General features: G+C 34.7%; 4 non-coding genes and 2 pseudogenes across 4 annotated transcripts; 5 read left to right on the forward strand and 1 right to left on the reverse strand.

Moving 5' to 3' along the window:
• Window positions 1–3865: 3865 nt before the first annotated feature.
• Window positions 3866–4435, forward strand: LOC143534640 (calvin cycle protein CP12-1, chloroplastic pseudogene; annotated as a pseudogene).
• Window positions 4436–10141: 5706 nt separating this feature from the next.
• LOC143534694 (small nucleolar RNA Z223) lies at window positions 10142–10234 on the forward strand. The gene has a single exon (XR_013135590.1). It is a non-coding gene; the product is annotated as a small nucleolar RNA Z223 (small nucleolar RNA).
• A 36-nt stretch (window positions 10235–10270) lies between these two features.
• LOC143534695 (small nucleolar RNA Z278) lies at window positions 10271–10386 on the forward strand. Its single transcript, XR_013135591.1, has one exon. It is a non-coding gene; the product is annotated as a small nucleolar RNA Z278 (small nucleolar RNA).
• Window positions 10387–10441: 55 nt separating this feature from the next.
• LOC143534696 (small nucleolar RNA Z278) lies at window positions 10442–10560 on the forward strand. The gene has a single exon (XR_013135592.1). It is a non-coding gene; the product is annotated as a small nucleolar RNA Z278 (small nucleolar RNA).
• A 56-nt stretch (window positions 10561–10616) lies between these two features.
• On the forward strand, window positions 10617–10726 carry LOC143534698 (small nucleolar RNA snoR97). The gene has a single exon (XR_013135593.1). It is a non-coding gene; the product is annotated as a small nucleolar RNA snoR97 (small nucleolar RNA).
• A 4142-nt stretch (window positions 10727–14868) lies between these two features.
• On the reverse strand, window positions 14869–15593 carry LOC143534641 (bZIP transcription factor 53 pseudogene; annotated as a pseudogene).
• Window positions 15594–20288: the final 4695 nt, after the last annotated feature.

Below are 20288 nucleotides of genomic sequence, written 5' to 3' on the forward strand. Positions count from 1 at the left end.
AAACTAATCAATATAATAATAAACCCTAAACCTAATTATTATAATAATAATAAAACATAATCATTACTTAAACTTAATTAATTAATAAAACTTAAACCTAATTAATTTTAACTAATAAACAATTTAGAAAACTTGGATTAATTCAGAAGATTAAAATAACTACCTAGGCCGGAATCCCCAAAGTTACGGTTATTAATTTAAATGGAAAAACGCAAGTTATGGAACCGGGATCATAAGATAGACCCTTGACAGAAAATCCAAACAGGACCCTTGAACTTCAAGAAGACGCCTATGGATATCTAACAAGTTTTAAGACTCACCAGTTTTATATTAAACTTCCTTACGGTTATTTAATTGCTTATGTCTAAGTATCTTTTATGACGAAAACCTACCTTACAGCGCGGAATTCAAAAGATAGCAAAGCAAACCCAATTAATTTAATAGACTAAGCTGACAATCAAATCTAGACGGACTCCTTACGAAGAACTAAATCTAGCAATCCCGACAAGCAAAGATCTATTAATAGCCTATCACTTTACAGCTTTTTAGACTAGCAGCTCACTTTTATTTGTTTAATTGATTTTATTGTTTCTATGATCTTAATCAATATCAATCATAAACTAGTCAAGAACACACAGTAAATGACATAACAAAACCCTATTCTATGAAACAATCAACAAGGGCAATGTGAAACAATAAATTCAAGTAAACAAAACCAAGCAATCATACACATCAACTAAATAAAACTCAACCGTTTACTTAGAACATAATATCCATAACGAAACGAAAATCCAAATAAAATCAAACCGAACTAAGGGTCATCACGACCTAGGCAGTTTATAAGTTTAGCCTAGCATCATATTGTCTAAATCAAACGAAACAATCAAAACTGAAAACATGGTGAAATAATATAGAACGAAAGATTAAAGGCGATAAAACCCGTATTCTTCGATCTTAAACGTCTAGCTCTTCACCGGATGTTCTCCTGCCTTCAAAATCACCACAAGACTCGAATATATCCTTCCAAGAACTCCAAAATCGGCTGGCTGCTTAAGGTTATGTCAGGTTTAAGTTAAAGGTGTTTAAATAGCGAAAACCAGGCCCGACAATAACCAAAAAAGAATTAAAAACCCATCAGCATTGCCTAGACGCCGCGCTAAGGGCTTTTTGTCTTTCCCCTCCGCGCAGCGCCGCGTGCTCCACCAAGGGGGGCGGTCAGACCGGCCCAGTCTGACCGGTTCTCTGTTCTGGTTCTTCCTGACTCGTTCCGGATCTCCGTTTCGGCTCGTTTTAGCTCGTTTTTCGCCCTTATTAATCACGATCAAATCCCGGAACCTACGACACACAAAAACGTTAATAGTATACAAATCTTGACTAAAAACGAACAAAAACAATTAAAATATTAAATAAAATAAACAATGGAAACATATATATTTAGCATTATATCAACATGTCTACCCATTATTTAACGATTAAATTTAACGGGGTTACTCATTTGGATGTAATTTGCAAGAATTGAGAAACGTGAATTGCCTATATGTAAAAAAAATAAAAAATTTTAGACTAAATTCACATTATTTGTGAACCAACAGTAACAAAAATGGTTAAGCACCCACAATCACACATGTGATAATGCGTTGTAATTTGTAATTGCATATAAAGATGTCTCAACTAAAAAATGATATTTGTTTTTAGAGAATATCTCATATAATAGTAACTAAGTTTTAAAAGTGTTTCAATTAGGTTAATAATACATATTTTTCCCAAATCAGGTCACTAAATCTTCAATTAGAGTCTCACCGATTTTTTTGTGTGTCTAGAAAGAAATGGAAGATAAGATGTAGGGGTCGGAATTTGCAAAATATATAGTTAAATTTAGAAAATTTTAAAAAATGTTAATTATATTAAAATTCAAAAATAAAAAACAAAATTCACGTCACCACTCAACGTTAACATAAAAAAAAGATAAAAAAGATTTCCTATGTGAAACAAAAAAATGGCTAAAAAATATGTTTAAAACATTTAATTTAATAAAATATGAAACGTGAGTAACTAAATTGGAACACTTTTTAAAATTGGGTGGCCTAATTTAAACACCTTTAAAACTTGATTACTATTATATTAATTGCCCAAACTCATTCAATTAGACCATGAGTAGTCATAAAGCTCGTGCCCCATGCATTATGCGCCACGTGACGCCTAGTCAGAGTTTTGACTTTTTACAAAAGCAGGGTGTAGTTATAAAGCCCCACCCCCAGACGTTATGCGTCACGTGGCGTCCAGTCACTATTAATTTTATTTGTTTTTTTAAATAATAATTCATTTAAATAATTAAATATAAAATTAAAAACCACATAAAATTTAAAAAAATACATTAAACTCATAAATAAAAACAATCGGTTTCAACTGAGCGTCAAGACGGTGAGTTTGTTCAACTCGGTTTCATTGCGGTACCGAAACTAAAACAAAACAGAAGCAAAACTGGCATTCGATCGGTCTCTAACACATTTGGTACGGTATCAAAACAAAAACAAAATTGACATTCGACCGGGTTTTCGTTAACCACCAAGACACCAACCCAATATTTCTTTTTGTTAACATCCTCCTGGGAACACACACACCAAACAAAACTCTTCCATTTCATTTCAAAACCAAATCAGAAACCAAATGGCTCGTTATCGCCGGCTCGTTATCCACCAAGGCACCAACCCAACACCCAAGACACCTCCTCCGCCGCAGCAAGCTCGAAGCCAAATCAGAAAACAAGGTCTCCTTCCACCGCCTCCTCCTCCGCCGCAGCCGCTGCCGGAGTTACTCACCACCGGTGTCAACGGTAACCCATCTCAAGAAACCCTTCCACGGATTCCAACGGTAACCCCCCACCCCCCCAACGGATAGTTTTTTTTATTTTTGAGCCAGATCTCGCGTATATACAAAACGCTCGGAAAAAAACCCCCAAAACGCCGGGGGCGGTGTGGCCCCGGTGTTATGCTCCAAAACGCCGGCTATAACGAGCCATTACTGATGGTCTTAAAATTGATAGCTTTATGTCATTTTATCTATGATTTATATAAATTTGAATTGTTTATAATTAGTAATTTGAAAACTTATAAACAAATTTCTAAAATAATACTCCACTTATTGAATCAAAAAGCCGGCTTGAGTTGAATATAGGTTGAGCTATCGGCTTCGAATGATACATGTTAACCCTGATCAGCTAAACTTGTATTGTATTGGAGTATAAAACATCATGTTTAAGTAGATTGATAATATTCAAAGTCACCATGAGGTTATACCTCATGACCTCACGGCTAAATTTTGTTTTAAGGGAAAGAAAATATTTTTTTTCCAATGTATTCTTCAAATAAACTACTGATTAAATTTATCTCATTAGGATACACTCGTTTTTTGATTCGGGAAAAACTTTCATCTAAGGCCATCGCCCGTGAACACTTGCCCGCATGCATGACAATGCAGTGAGGTAAAACTCGTTCAGTTCATGGATCCGACTAATGAATGACACCTAGCTACTCGTCTGGTCTCACATCATCACCCGTGTCGCCGAAACTAAATAATGAGGGCATAAATCAAACCTACATCACATGAGCGCGACGTGTTCGCACGGTAAAATAACTTAATTGTGAAAGTCACGTTAAAAAAAATCATTCACTATCCACCTCTAAATTCTAGGACACTAGTAATAACTTCAATGGTCATATGAAAGGATATGATTCTCTTTATTGAACAGCTATGAAAAGATATTATTAACTTTTAACAAAATAATATCTCTAGGTTTGGAGTTGACGAGGAACAACATAATTGGTCACAAAACGATAAGAAACAAGTGTTCCAAAATCACAACATATTCCAATTATATATCTTCCCATCACACCATCATTCACAACAAACCATTTATTTCAAAAACAATCCCATAAACAATGGCATCAATAGCTGGTGTAAGTGCTAGCCTCTCAATTCCCAAGGTCTTTACAGACTCACCAAAACTCACCACCAGCCTAAAACCATCATGGGTCAAGTTACCCACAACCATGACCTCTAGTAGGATGTACTTGGTGAAAGCAGCCCCTGATAGTTTGTCCGAAAAGATAGCCACTAGCATCGAGAATGCTAAGGAGACGTGTCAGGATGACCCGGTTAGTGGCGAATGCGTGGCGGCTTGGGATGAGGTGGAGGAGTTGAGTGCCGCGTCTAGCCATGCTCGGGACAAGGCTAAAAACGCGGACCCATTAGAGACTTATTGTAAGGACAACCCTGAGACTGATGAGTGCCGGACTTATGAGGATTGATTTGTGTTTATGTTTGGATAAGTGAATTGTTATGACATTTGGTCTAGACTTGTTGTGTATGGTGAAAATTACATGTTATAATGTTTACATGTTTGAATGTTATACACAAGAAAACATATTTTGTTCAACTTGCTATGTGTTTAATTTTGTTAAAGATACCATTAGAATCACCGTAGAATTTAATCATAAATATGTAAAAAAAAAATAATAATGATATTTCTATGGTTTTTTATATAAAGATCAATGTAGTGGTTAATGTCACTTTGTGAATAAAAGGTGATAATTCCCAAGAAAAATATCATGTATACTAGCAACAAAAATGAAAAATCACATCACTTACTTGTCTAGTTGTCTATCACTAACAAGGAAATAAATAAGTGTCCTTGTACTTAAAAATCCATCAATTAAGTGACCCGTTAATATCATCTTGATTTGGACTTCAATCAAATGTTGATTAATATCATTGGAATGCAATATCTCAAGTTCAATACTGTTCATTATGAAAATAAAACTTAAAATTGATCTCATATAAACTCTATATGTCAAACAACATCACAACAATATAGCCTATTGTATATCATAGTCTATACCCGAATACAATCCAAATTCGATGCACTCTTCTTAAAATGTCGATGTCATTGTTTATCTCTTGAATCACCAAGAACCAAGGCCGTCTCCGAGAATTTAAATGTTTTGACCGAGCCAAAATAAAAATGTCCGTAAACGAAATTTTTATCGACCGATTTATCATAAGCAAAAATCAATCTGAACATGTAATTATCTCATAAATCATTGCAAATGACCTTATTTTTAACAACACACACACACACACACATATATATATATAATGTATAAAAAGTTTGTGCCCCCGAAATTTATGTGCCTGGGTCGATGGTGCGACTCACACTCTCCGAGCTTCCCCTGCCAAGAACACACATTTGCACACAAGTCGTAAGTTTGATACATTAATATTTTTGAAATGAATAGGTTTATTATTTGGGATATTTAAGGGCAATATCATTTGGCGAAAACTAATGATGAGTGTGATCATTTCAAGGTAGGTGCCTCATGTTTACGGACAATCAAGCCTAGTCTCGAAAAGTGTAACATTCGTCATTTTCGATCTTTTTTATATTTGTATCAAAACCCGACCCGATTTGTAAACCAAATCTTTCACTAATATAAAATGTTGGATTTTTATGTTTCATAATCATCTCTTACCTTTTGGATTTGTTACTAGATTGTATTATTTAAACCTTTTTTTTTAAAAAAACACATGCAAGTATTGATATAAAACAAGGAAAACAAGTTTGACTCCTTCCCTATATAAACAACCGCATCCCCTTCACTTCTTCTTGCTCATTCATCTTCTTTCTCTCTCAAACTAAGAACACTATCTCTAACCTTCAAGGTTCATAATTATCTAACAACAACCTTCTTTAATTTTTGTTTTGTTACTTACTAATTCATATCTTGTGGTACAACATATATATAATATGCACCCCTTGTTTCCTTCGGCTTTCATCTTCTTCGGGAGGTGATATGCTACAAGGCAAGGCTTCATGGAGAACTCTTTGTAGTTCTTGATTATACTATTTTCCTTTAATGCTTTACTAGTCTTGTTTATATTTTAAGTAGTTTAGTTTTAATTCATGTTTAAAGAGTTTCATGGTCTTGGGTATGAAGTCACTAGTCTCGGTTTTATCCCGAGATTAGACCCGAATCAAGACCGATCCAAGACCAAACTCTTGTTTACTAGCTTTTGTTTTAAATAGTTTTGTTTACTAGTTTTGTTTAAAATAGTTAAATAAACATGTTTATGAAAGATTTGAACCTTGTAACTTCTAAAACCATTTTGATAGTTCTATGGTATTTGGGTATGTGGCAACCATCCTCGGTATCATTCCGAGTCAAGGACCGAACCAAAACCGAACTAAACCGAGTTCACTTGCCTAAGACACACAAGTGTGTTTTTGGCCATCGAAACTCATCTTTTCTTCAAGAATGTATTTTAAACTAATTTTAAGTATTTTATCAACTTACTTGGTGTGTCGGAATCCAACTTGATCTTATAACAAGCTTGGACCGGTGAAACCAAATACTCACTTAACGGATGTTAAGGTTCTTCATAATAGAACTATATACTTGGTTAAGTCTTTCGATTTTATTGAGTTATCTCAAAACATTTTGGAAAGTTAACTTTGAGTTTAGTTAATTATCTAGACCCAAGTTAACAAAATCCGAACACTCGATTAAAACCTTGTTTTGGTGTTCATATACCCAAAGGGTCTTGCATTAGTGCATTATAACCCATATAAGTTACTTAACATAGGTTGAGTAATAATTATGACTGAAATACCAAGACCCGGTTTCGAGTAAACTTATTTTTTTTTACATGTCTTTAATTTCCCAACTATGTATATTTTTAAACCATGAACTTCATTATTTACTTTACTTGTCATATTTTACTTTAAACCCTTTCAAGACTACCTACTAACTTAAGACCCATTTAATCTAGGTCTTGCTAGCTAAACCCGATCTCCGATTATCCACGAATCAATCTTTCAAGTTACTTAGTTAACGTGAGTACATTTCATCCCCCGTTTTCACTTTTATCTTTTGGGGGTAACATGCATACTTATTCAAACAAAAATGATTTATATTATACTCATTTCTCAAACCACAAACTTTAGGGTATATGATGCTTGAATACTTGCTCTATTGTGTGTGATATGTCTCATATGCTTTACGTGCGCGAGTGTTTATTTTTATGTTGTTGTTGAGCCTCATTAAGTATGATCATACGCTCCCTTAACTACTTAGCCTTGTGCTAGTAGAATAGGGCCTAATTATCCAAGTATGTCGGTATTCTTACCGATTAGAAAGGATCCTCATTTACATATGTTTATATACCATGATTGATGCTTTTATTTATAGTCTCGTATACGTTTGTGGATTTCACTCATATTATATATACTCAAAACTATGAAATTGCTCATCAACATACGTGTTGACAAATGTTGTTTTATGCATGTTACAGGTTTGATTATTTGTTGAGTTGGAGTTTGAAGACGTCATTCTATTTTGATACCGCTAGGTTATTAGAATAATGAACAATATCTATTTCTTATGTTTTGATGTTATTTGTATGAACAATATGTGTTACTTTGGTGATTGAATGAAATTAATGAGTTGATTAAATATTGTCACTTTAATAGTGTCTTGTGTATTTGTCCAATCACGTTGCACCCCGGTATGTTCCGCCGCCTTTGATCGGGGTGTGACAAAAAGGTTACAAACATACGACTCTATATTAGGTTATATCAAACTTGTGAATTTAGATATAAAGCATATATACTTAAATAAAAGTGCGGTGTCTTATAGGTTTCGCGTGTATGTGATACATTATTTTGAAAACGTGGACTATATTTCTTGACATTTTTGTTAACTAAAAGGGTTTCAAGACCACGATATTCCACCACCATAACCTTTTCATATAAACATATGTATGATCTTGAATATATATTCAACCAAAATATTTATAATTTACATATTACAATATTTCATCAAAAGTTTGGGATTGAATATAACTCTCACCCGCTATTACACATAATCTAAATCCGTGACATCGTGTTATTGACTCATCTTCCGACACCCACTTTGTTGGTTCCTTTACTTGTTTTGATTTGACTTTAACTAAACCATAAACCAATAACTTTGTTTTCACAAACTTTTATCTCACAATCCAACATAAAAACTTGCTCTTCAGTTTAGTTTAACCTGTGATTCACCACAATATCTTTTATTGATACATGTATATATTCAAGCATTCTAGTTAGCATGATAGATATACGGTGTTAAGTGAATAAGTGTCACACTTTACTCATCTGTTAATTCTAAGCACAATATCACACCCCTCATACTCGTCTGTTAATTCTAAGCACAATATCACGCCCCTCATTTGAGCTAGAATCCTAACTCCTAGTGTACCAAAAGTCATTGGCTTTGAATTCACGCACTTACAACTTTTGTGTCATAATTATAATAAAAAAATATTTACTCAATACAATTAACTTGATATATGTAATCTAATCTAACTTTAATCAACATGTTTATAACATTAATAATAACTAACATAATTGTGGTTACTAAGAAAATAAGTAAAAGTAATATCTCAATGTAGAAACGCACATATCGGGTTTTTTCAAATACTCGGGTTCGGGTATGAAACCGGGTTCAGGTATGACATGGTATTAGAAAATCGGGTATTGTCTCTAAAAACCATACCCTATGTATCGGGTTCAAGTCAAGTATAGAATCGGGTATTATAAAGTCGTTATTTGAATACCCTATATCTGGGTATTGAAAAAACAAACTTTTTGGGTTTTTAGGACTTTTTTCGGGTATATATTGGATTTTTAAGGAGGTATTTTTCGAAAAATTTCTTTTTGGAGGTATTTTTCGGAAAATTTTCAGGTATTTGCTGGGTAATTTCGGGTATATATCGAGTATTTGAAAAACTCGGTTTCAGGTATTGAAAAAACCCGGGTCCGGGTATGGAACGGTTCCAGTTTTCGGGTATTACCGGGTACAAATCGGGTTCGGTTCGGGTACGGGTTCTGATACTGAAATGCATACTATCTGTACCCTATGGGTAGGGTCGGGTATGGGTTCAGGTATGAAAAACCCAGGCATAAAAAAAACCGGTTCCGGTTCCAGGTTCGGTTTTTTTTTTCACCTAATTCGCTCTATCTCAATTCTCTTTTCCATGTTGCTATGGGGATATAATTGTAAAGTACAATTTTTTTTATATATTTTTCTTCCAAATTAACACCTTATTTTCTTTTCTTTTATTTAACTCGAGAATGTAATTTCTTTTTCTTCCTTCCCGTATCCAATCTTATCATTTCGTTTTATCAAACCCGAGAATGCAGTATTATGGTTAATATAAAAGTAAGCACCTAAAAGTAGAGGTGCACAAAAAACCCGAACCCTGAACCGCTTTTTTTAATACCCGTGTTTTTAATACCCGAACCCGTACCTGACCCTATCCGTAGAGTACGAATAGAATATACATTTCGGTACTAAAACCCGAACCGGACCCGATTTGTACCCGGTAATACCTGAAAACCCGAACCGGTTCCATACCCGGAACCGGGTTTTTCCAATGGCCGAAACCAAGTATTTAAAATACCTGATGTATACTTGAAAAATACCCTTAAACGTGGAAACTTTTAAAAAATTCAATATATACCCGAAAAGTACCCGGAAAAAGACCGAAAAAACCCGAAATTTGGGTTTTTTAAATACCCGAAAATAGGGTATTCAAATACCTGGTTTTTGAATACCTGGTTCTATATCCGACCCAAACCCGATTCATAGGGTATGGTCTCTAACCCGGTTTGTGCACCTTTACCTATACCATACCCTGATCTGAACCACCCGGTCATACCCGAATCTGATTCAATACCCAAACCTGATTATTTGAAAAACTCGATTTGTACACCTCTACCTAAAAGGCTAAATTACACTAAACGAATGCACAAAGTGCAAACCGTGTGATGGTTGCGCAGTGGGCCGGCCCGAGACGGCAACGAGCCTACAATCTTCTAACCCTAAAACAACTAATATCATTTTTGCCTATATAACCACACATCATCTACACTAGCTTAACACAACCAACACAGCCCCTATCAAGCCTCAAGAAGATTTATAAATCTCTAAAGGTATAAATTAATTTCGATTAGCTGCTTAAGCTTCAGATCTGTTACGTCTTGTGCAATTTCTATTACTTTCTTTATGTTAGTTGTTAGAATAGGCTTTGTTATATTATTATTAGGCAGTGATGATTAAATACACAGCTTTAAGCCAGTTCTGCTTCAGATAATTCATGATTGATAGAGCTGTTATTTACTCTGAGCTTTCATTACTCTAATATTATTATTATTATTTTTAAAACTTATATCAATGATGAAATAATCCAAATGTTTGAGATACAGTGGATCCAAGACCTTGTTTACAAGGAGAACCACTTGGCTGAAACTGTATTTCACATGATATTACTGGATTTAACTGAGATTTACATTTTATTTATAAAAAATATTATAATTTGGTTTCGTTTTTGTGTTGAATATGCTGATGATGAAATTATCCAAATATTAGAGGTACAGTGGATCCGAGACCTTGTTTTACAGGGAGAACCACTCGGTTGAAGCTGTACTTCACATGATATTATTGGATTTAACTGAGAGGCCTTGTTTTTTGTTTAGTTTGATTTTTATGAGTTTAAACTATACTCTTTGGCGTAAATATATGTAACGGGCCTGGAGTCTGAAAAAACTCAGATAATAATGTGTTGTCTATCAGCTTTGTCTCTTGTAATATTAACGAGAATGGAGTTAAATAACAGCACTACAATTTACTTGATTACTTATTTAATTTGCAATCACAAGCTTTGGTTTGTAGCTATTGCATTTTTGATACACAAACTTATTATTTGAAACGTCTATGGTTGTGTTGAGGTTTGAATATTGTTACTTTGTTGGTTTTTTCTAGATAATACTGTTAAGTTTCAGTTATAAGGTTTAAAATTCCATAACTTTATATCCTTGTTATTTTCCTACACCAAATCGCTTTCTCGGTGTGTCAACACATAATCTTTTATGCGCTAGCGTACCATTTTTTTCGTTAACAATACTTTGGTGTTGATGGCAACATTACTTTCAAGTAAGATAGGTGGCTTGTGTGATGTGTCTAAGTGACTGGTTACACAACTTGCCTTTTTTTATTTTTATTTATTTATTTATTTATTTTTTTGAATGAAGACCCCACCCGTCTATTTCATTGGGTTTATTTTATATTTCATAGAAACATCCAAACGATTTATAATGAAGTGGCCGGTAAGCGGGCAGCAAGTTGTGCCGCAACCCCCTTTTGGATAGCAAACTCAATCTGACTAAAAACAAAGTTTTGATTCTTATGGGCTGATATGTTACTATTTTTTTTTTATTTTGATACGAAAGTAGTTAATGGAAATGAGTGTTATGAGAAGGCTTATGTGTTGGGACCATGTGAAAGTGAATTTGGTTAGCGGAATATTGAGTTTGATTGTTTGGTTATTTTACTCATACATAACAGAAGTGGCTTTGGTTGGTTTGAAGCAGTGTAGTTTACCGGTTCAATATCTCTTGGCACCATCAAGTTTGTAACAAACCGGTATAGATCAAGAATGCAATCTTTGCAAGTCTAAAAAGCCAATCCAGACACCAAACGTCACATTTTGAGTTCTTAGTAGCGAACACACCGAAGATCTTGCTTTTATTATTGGAGATTTTTATGTAATGTAGGTTGGTTGTTTGTCGTTCTAGTAATTTTTAATTTATAAACATAAAATTTAGACCGATGTTATAAAATTGGACTTTATATAAGGGACGTCACAATTACGTGCTGGAATGTATGTTGTCGAGGCGAGTTTTGCCTAAATACCAAGTATGATTTATTATGTTAATAAGGAAAGAAATTGATTAAATTTTATGATTCCAACAGTTATGTAACTGAGTGTCACCTACCTGCTTTGACGACCCTTCAATGATCCTACACGTCTTTATTCTGCTGGTAAACCATATGAAAAAGTGTAAACGTTGGCATTTGGTGTTTATATCGGTTCATTTTGACAATCTTTCGGTCCATTTTCTTATCATAGAATCTTTTTTCCAGTGCAAGGTTTCCAAAAGAGTTAAATGTTTTTTTTTCTCCAAAAAATGTCGAGACACAACGGGTTTCTTTGTGTCTTTTCTCCTAGGTCCACCTTTTTACGTTGACTAGTCCAAGAATGAGTTTCTGGATCGGCCTGTGTCTTCGGCACAATCTTGTCTTCCTTGGATCGGAAACCGGCTTTCATGCTCGGATTATGAACGCTTGCTATCATTCTTGGGTTTCGAATATCGTCAATTAACATGTGCATGAATGTCATCATGCTTGTGTCAAACTTAATCGGGTATGTGTATTGTGGCGTCGGTTGGGCCAAAACGCTAGCCCATACCGTGCGAGTACGCATGGTCAAACATTTATAGCATTACTTATGGCACCTGTTGCATTTGTTAGCTCTAGACTATCGTTCAGTTTTTTTTTTAGCAAAATGCTCCAACCCAACATGAAGCTTTCAATGCTTTTGTTTAAATGGTCGATGTTGTCCTAAAGCGAAGCAACCTTGACAACATATTGTCTGGTACTCTGGTGGGGTGTCAAAAAAATATTCAATGCTTGCTAAAGAATCGTCTTGATTAGCAGCTGGAAAAATTCTTCAATGCTATTCGATTATAAGTGAGTCTGGGATGAAGTGACTGGTTCTTGGGAAACGAAGGAATCACGGGGCCTCGAAATATGACTCAATCAAACGTTAAAGTTTAAATAGACACCATTATACATAAAGAACCTCGGGTAATTCTTGGTATACTTTTAGTTGTATTTGTAAATGTAATTGCTTGACTCACACAAATTATTAATTGAATTAACAATTAGACTTTTAAAAATTATTACGTCATGCTTACGATGCGCGCATATAATGTATATATGTGTGAACCCTCAGGTGGACAAAAGTGAAATTACACTTATTTTGACGTTATTTTGCTAACCTCGTGAAAATAACGTTAAAAGTGATGGAAGGTTAATCAGACATCATGTGGTGGCGTTGATAGCCGAAAGACAAGGGTACATGCACCAATCGGGGTGTCCCGATAGTTGAGTGTTATGTGCATAATGTCCAAGGCTTGATGCAAAACTACTATCGAGTCGGGGGTCTCACAGGAATCAGCCTCTCTATTCATATAGGGTAGAGGTCTACATCTTACCCTCCTCAGACCCTACCATAGATTTGCTATTGATGAGATTTACTGAGTATGATGACGACGACATGACTTCAAACAAAAATTAAGTGAAAAATGTTGGTCCATGTTGATTCTTGTGCAACTCTAGTCTCGCATTGCTGTGCAGCCTAATTAATGTGTATCTTCGTCTATGTTGTCATGTGTCATCAATTGCTATAACTATTAAAGTTGTGTTTTATAAAATTACTTTAATATTTGTGTTTATTTGTTGGTAATTATAATAAAAATCTTAACAATCATTTAAATAAATAAGCCCTAACCAAATTTTCGTTTCCAGTTATAATTGTTTGAGTATTACTATATGACTAAAATCCCAAATTTCTTCAACTCTAGTCTCCCATTGATTGTACAAAGCCTTGTCATTTATTTCATGCATATCATGTAAATTACTCGATTAAAAGAAGTCGCGTTTATATTTTTTACACCTAAAACGAGTTACTGGAGAAGGAATATGTATAGGTTGTTGGAATATCCGTTTTGTTTATTCATCCATGTCAGCTTTGAGCGTAGGGATTTAAGCAGTACCAGGAAAATAGATGGTGATTCGTTTTACGTTATGCAATATGATATTGATAATGAATTGGATAGCAACTACACCATTGTAACAAACATGTACCACAAATAACAACCTAACCATTTATAAACAACCAATCCATAACAAGCCGCATCACTAATACTCGATTAGTAACTTGTATATTGTATTAGAAAGAAAAAACTCAAAATTCAAAAACTATGTGATTTCTCGCACCACGTAGATCCTTGAACCTCTTCTAGCTTACCAAGATTACAACAAGACTGTAACAATTTTACAATAGACGTCGTTTGATTTAATTATTCGATTGCCTTACTAGTTTGTGTGGCAATTCTAGCTGAACCTACTTTGAGTGTTACCCCTTCATTATAAGCAGCTTCACCAGGTTATTAACAATTTAACATCACCATTGTGTTGGGCTTCTAATAAGTTGAGTTTTAAGATTTAATCACACTTGAAAGCAAAGTTCTATTTGTCAATGTAATTTTTAACACATCATGCGATCTTAGAATATTAGATGAAACCTCCGAAAGTGATAACTAAAATCGAACCATGTCATCATCGAGTTTCTTGGCCAGATATAACCAGCTTTTCACAGGTTCAGTTCGGTTAACATCGTGTGCACTTCTACAAGTCAGAAAAAAAATGTATATATTTAGATGTTAACATTTGAAGTTCTAAACAAGGTAAATATTTATCTTCGTAAAACCAGCTTGATTTAGATTAGAAAAATCGTGTGGTTTTATGAAACCATGTGCTATGGCTCGAATCCGTAATCAATCCTATTTCCGATAGGAACAGTTAACAGCTGAATCCGATTAATATTATGTTGAATACATGGAAAAGGTATGAATTAGACATTTTGGTAGATTTTCTATAAAATGTGTTTTGACAAAACATGTATTCTTGCTATTAAACTCTTTTTTATCAGCAAATACACAGAATCATAAAAACAAAACAAGATATAATTCCATATCATATAAAAGGGCTCTAAATCCCCAAACACATTACATAATAACACTAGCACCCATAAAACGTGTACAGAACCACATAAACCAACATGCTTTTAACCACATCATATGCCACATAACAAACATACCTAATCAGCGCACTTAAAAACCAAACAAACATCACAAATAAGACGCAAACTTTAATCGGATACTTGACATATGCTAGAACATATTCATATTAAACGACGTTGTAATCGGCTGCACAGAGCAAGGCAGTTTCCACGGCTCAAGCAACGTATCAGGAATCTCAGGAATCTCCATAGTCAAACCACTAACTTCCTGTGCAATATGCAAAACTGTGTTCAACGAATGCAACCTGTCCGTCAACTCAGTAAGCTGAGCTCTCAGAACATTGTTCTGCGACTCAGCCTTAACAAACACTTGTGTCGCCGCGTCAATCTTCTTCATTATAGTATTGTTCGCATTCTGCAATTGGTTAATTTCACCGAGTAATTCATCCAATCGCTGCTGCTTCTTCGCACGCGACCTGCGAGCTGATTCCCGGTTCGATATCATCCTCTTCCGTTTCCGTTCATCGAGGTTTGCGTACCTTTGGTCTCCATCGGATCCCAAAGTCGCTAGCTGTTGTTGTTGTTGCTGCTTTAATGACGTCATTGTTGATCAAAGTTTGAAGTAAATTAGGGTTTTATAAGCTATTAACACAAAATCTAAGGCTCTAGTGTTCAAAATTGATGAAATAGTTGTAAATTATAAAATAATAAAGATGATATAATTTAAGGTGAGTTCATGAAAGCTCGTGAAACCAGTATAGGAAGACAACGGAGAAAGAGTGGAGTATTCGGATACGACGCATCAATACAGCAAACGTCATGAACAAGAATTACTCATCCAATTAATTGATGTAGTGTATGCTATTAAAACGTCAACAAAACGAAACAAAACCCTAGGTTTTAATCGAAAGTGCAAAAACAAGCTACAAAACGTAACCAGCAAGGAGACGAGATTCACAAGAGCTGCAAGAATTCAGAAACAGAATTATGATAATCAGAACGATGGAAATCGATTGATTGTTAGACCTAATTATGACAAAAGAGGGGATAATAATAATAATAATAATAATAATAATAAATAATAAAATGACGATGAAAACAAGAAAGATAAAGTGAAAACATACCTACCAAAAGAAGATTCGGCAAAGAAAGGAAGGTTTGCAATGAATTGTGAAGGTGTATTTATAGATGGGGAATTGGTGGGTTCGTGGAAATTTCTTTGATATTTTAATACCGTGGGCGAGAAAACCGGATCTCGGATATCTTTTTATAAACTGGTCCTTTTGCAATTTTTAGCTACAAATTAGACCCTAACGTTATTTGAAAGTGTGTGTATTTAGTTGAATTAGTGAATATGTTACCTTGTTTGTATTTAGTTGGATAAGTAGTGAGCTAAATTATGATTGTTTGAATAATTAAGAGGAAAATTAGAATGGCGGAAGATATCTTTCTTTTATTATTGACAAGGACTTAACCTTTAAGTTAATTCGTTGTAATTTGGCATAATAAACAATTTATCCAAGACGATAGATCATATACTGGTATGAATGAGTAAATGGTACGATACTATACTAGGTATTTTAGGTCTCAATTCAACACCCGTATTCGAGGTTTTCAGGATTGATATGATACTGATATTTTACAGATATATTGTCTTCGATACTGGTTATGTACTGTACTAAGCATTTTTGGTATAAGTGTTGGTATCCGTTTTTAGCGAAATTATTGATCGATACTGTTGGTACCAGTATCGGCCCTATAGTGAGCTCATCCTTACATATACGCACAAATAAGAACTAGTTGAACAATTTTGATATTGTTAGAGACTAAAACGTGTGTATGTATATGAATTAATAGATCATTGACGCACAAACAATAATTGCATGGACAATACTTATATATGATAAGTTGTTTTGGTGGCATATATCACATGCTTGTTTTGAAAGCGTAGGGTAACATCTTTATATCATGGATCACTATTTTTATTTCTTATAAGGCTTATCAGGGAGCAGTCATAACTATTGAAGAGTGGGTATTAAGAGGTACAATCACTAAAGATTCATCATTCATGTATGATTTTAATTGTCAAGATACTCGATGTAGTTAAAGTCTTCAAACTTTTGTTCATGCGGGTTGGCGCAAGCGGTTTGGCAGGCCATTACACTTTGGTGTAAAATCCCGTATATTTTCGCTTTTAGTGTTCGTGATATTTTAGATTTATATAAATTCACAAAGTTTCCAAGGAGGAAGACGAAGTATTTCCATGCAGTTTGCCTTGTTTCGTTATGGTGTCTTTGGAAAGTGTGAAACGATATGGTGTTTAATGGCTCGGGGTTCACGGTGGAAAGAGTGGTGGGAGATATAAGAGCGCTTAGTTTTCTTTGGGTCAAAAATAGGTCGGGTGGGGGGACTTTGTCATGGAAGGATTTGTGTAGTTTCAAAGTGTGTTAGGTGTTTTGTATTAGTTTGAGGTGTTCATTACTGGTGGTTATGGGCTGTGGTCTAGCTACTTGCTAAGTCTATCCTGTTTGTACTTGTTTGTTTTTTTATATATGCTTTGGTTTGCCGTTCAAAAAAAAATTTGTTCATAACCACATGGTTCTAGATCATGACGTGTATTGGTAATTTGAAGGGGTGACATTGATATTGTTGAAAGTTGTATGCTTTGTTATAAAGAACAACACAAATATAGGGACCTAGAAGGCCAGAATGCTGGTAATTCCAAAGAAAGCGGTGGGTGGTATCGGTGTGGTTTATGACGTCATGGGTTGGTGACAGCAAAACCACATGTTATTTGATTGATTATCTCATGGATGATGGTGGCCGTCCATTTTCTGGATGGAATTGGTTTCATACGTGTTTAAATTTGATTGGGAGATAATAAAGTGATGAGCTTTAAATTTTAAAGTTAGGCTGAGGGGTGTGGAGCGCGAGAAAGGGCGCGTGAGGCCATCCGCTCGCGCCCCGGGGCGCGAGCACCACACCACCGAGGCGCGAGAGGGGCGCGAGCGCGGATTTCCAGGCGGGCGCAAGAGGGGTAGCGGCTGGGAGAACGCGTGAAGTGGCCTGGGAATGCGTAAATAGAGCCGTTGGGCTCTTTGTTTATTAAAAAAAAAAATTTTTTTTCTCTATAAAACCAATATCACATACCACCCAAAACCAATATCACATACCAATGTCACATACCACACCCAAAACCCAAAATCACCCCATCTTCCAAACCTTTTTTTAAAAACATGGCTGAAAATTGGTACCCAAACCTAGATTCAGATTACAGTTACGACGATTTATGGTCGGCACCGGACCAACCGATGTTTTATTCGGGGTCGCAACAATCATCCGGCTTTCAACCATCCAACATACAACCGTCTCCTAACTTTGTTGTTCCGGAAGAGGTTGATCGAAGAAGACCAAGCCGAAGAATAAGAATAATGTTTTTTTTTAGTATTTTAATTTTTTTTAGATATTAATGTGTTTTTTTAATTAATGTGTGTTTTTTTAAATAATTTATGAGTTTTTTTAATAATACGTTTTTTTAATACATTTATAAAAAAATAAAAAAAAACCGCTCGCGCCCCCTCCACACCAGGGCCCGGGGCGCGAGCACCACAACCAACACCCATCTTATCAAGTTTCTCTCTCTGTCACACGTCACAATATTATTGGCTGGAGCCCCCACTCGCGCCCCCTCTCGCGCCCCCCACACCCCTCAGCCTTATGTACACTTTTTAAGTTGTATCTTCTAATATAATAATTTTTCTTTTAGTAATGAGTTAATTTTGTAGCCATATAATATGTGTACAAATATTGTTACCTGTTAAATACATTAAATAAGTCCCAGTACATGTCAGCTTCTATACGTCGGTGAAGCCGTTTCTGTTTTTGACAATGGTCTTCGGAAGACCATAGATAGTATTGTGGTTTGTAGATGTCCTTTTTTGAGGACTTTTAATGGAGGCTGGCATCCTTTCAACACATTTTAGAGTTTTGGGCTTATATTTAACAGAAGATTTATCTACATATGCTTTTGTGACATCGATGACACAATTTTGGAAAGTGCAATACTACATTCTTTGCGATAGTGGTATTGATGAGTTTGACTACATAGATTATGAGTGTTCGATGGATCGCTTACGTATGTTCTTTCAAGATTTGATCTTAGTGGTTTCTTTAACAAGGACACCCCCCCAAAAAAAAAAAAAAAAAAAAACTCGACATGCTTTAATGAGTGCCCTATTTAGTGGAATCGTCCAAAACTTGGGAGTAAAGTTAGATCTGTCCAAAACTTGTACAACATGTGTCAACTTTGGAGTATCGGGCTAATACATGAATTACATTATTCGAAACCTCTACTCTTCCTGGTTTTAGTCTCATTTATCATGTCTGGCTATTTTGTTGTCTGGCGATTTTAATGTCTTTATTTTGGTCTCAATTTTTTACAATGTTTATTTGAATTGATGTCTTGTTGATTGATGAAGTCTTACTAGAGGCTTGTCTACAAGATTTTCTTTAGAGGTTATTATTCTCTTCACTAATAATTGTCTTTAGCATGTTTATACCAACTTATTTCTTATTTAACCTTTTTAGTTACTTACCTATTCTCGTTAAAAACTTAAATGTTTCTGGTGTAAGGCTACTCATGTTGTTTCGAAGTAATATGTCACTAGTTTATTTTCAAAACTTCTTCAAGAAATATCTAGTTCGTCTCTTTTTTCTAACGCAAACAAGAAAACTATAGACATGCATTTACATCAATGCCATTGAGTAGGTTAGAGATAAATATTGACTTTCTAATTCAAGTTTTGTTTAACTAATCAATACTCTTAATGCAAATTAAAAAGGATGACATATGAGAGAAGTATCATTCGTGGGCTGCCATTTAAACCTGTAAAAATGCTTTGATTCTTTCAGTATAAATAAGTTACTTGTTAAATAATTTTGTTTAGTTTCTTATTTGTTTCTTTTTTTCCCATCTGAAATAAGTTGGGTACAAGTTACTTGGGATTAATATTAAAGTTAAGAGGCATGATTATTAGTTGGGTACAAGACGAGTTTCAAACTTTCTTTAAACAACTTAAAAGATCATATGCTTTCGCTTTTACAAAAAAAGTCTCAACTGATAATGTTTCTTCTTGGCTTGTACTTGTGATATCTGAACTATTTGTGTTAATAGAGCAAGACGCTGTTCAAGGAATTATCGAGGCAGAAATCGATTTTTTTTTAAAAATACCTTTTGTCCTTGCATTTATTTTCCAACCACTGTTAAATTTTGTTTGTTAGTTTTATGGAAATCGACTCTTCATTGCTGGATAGTAGTTATGAGTATTTTGAGCCGAAACACATAAGCCTGTGTGAAGTTGTTTTTGTATTTATATTATAATAACTAGGGGTGTTTATCGAATCGAATAACAAATTTTCAAGTTAAATCGAATCGAATATTCCGAATAATTATTTTTTTTGTCAATATTCGTATACGATTACAAGTTGAACTTTTAATTCGTATTATATGCCCAATTCAAAATTCGTTTCGAATTCATATTTGA

Source organism: Bidens hawaiensis, unplaced genomic scaffold (assembly GCF_021521415.1).
Source record: "Bidens hawaiensis isolate Kalapana, Puna unplaced genomic scaffold, B.hawaiensis_p1.1 tig00010256_1, whole genome shotgun sequence".
In the NCBI taxonomy this organism is placed as follows: Eukaryota; Viridiplantae; Streptophyta; class Magnoliopsida; order Asterales; family Asteraceae; genus Bidens; species Bidens hawaiensis.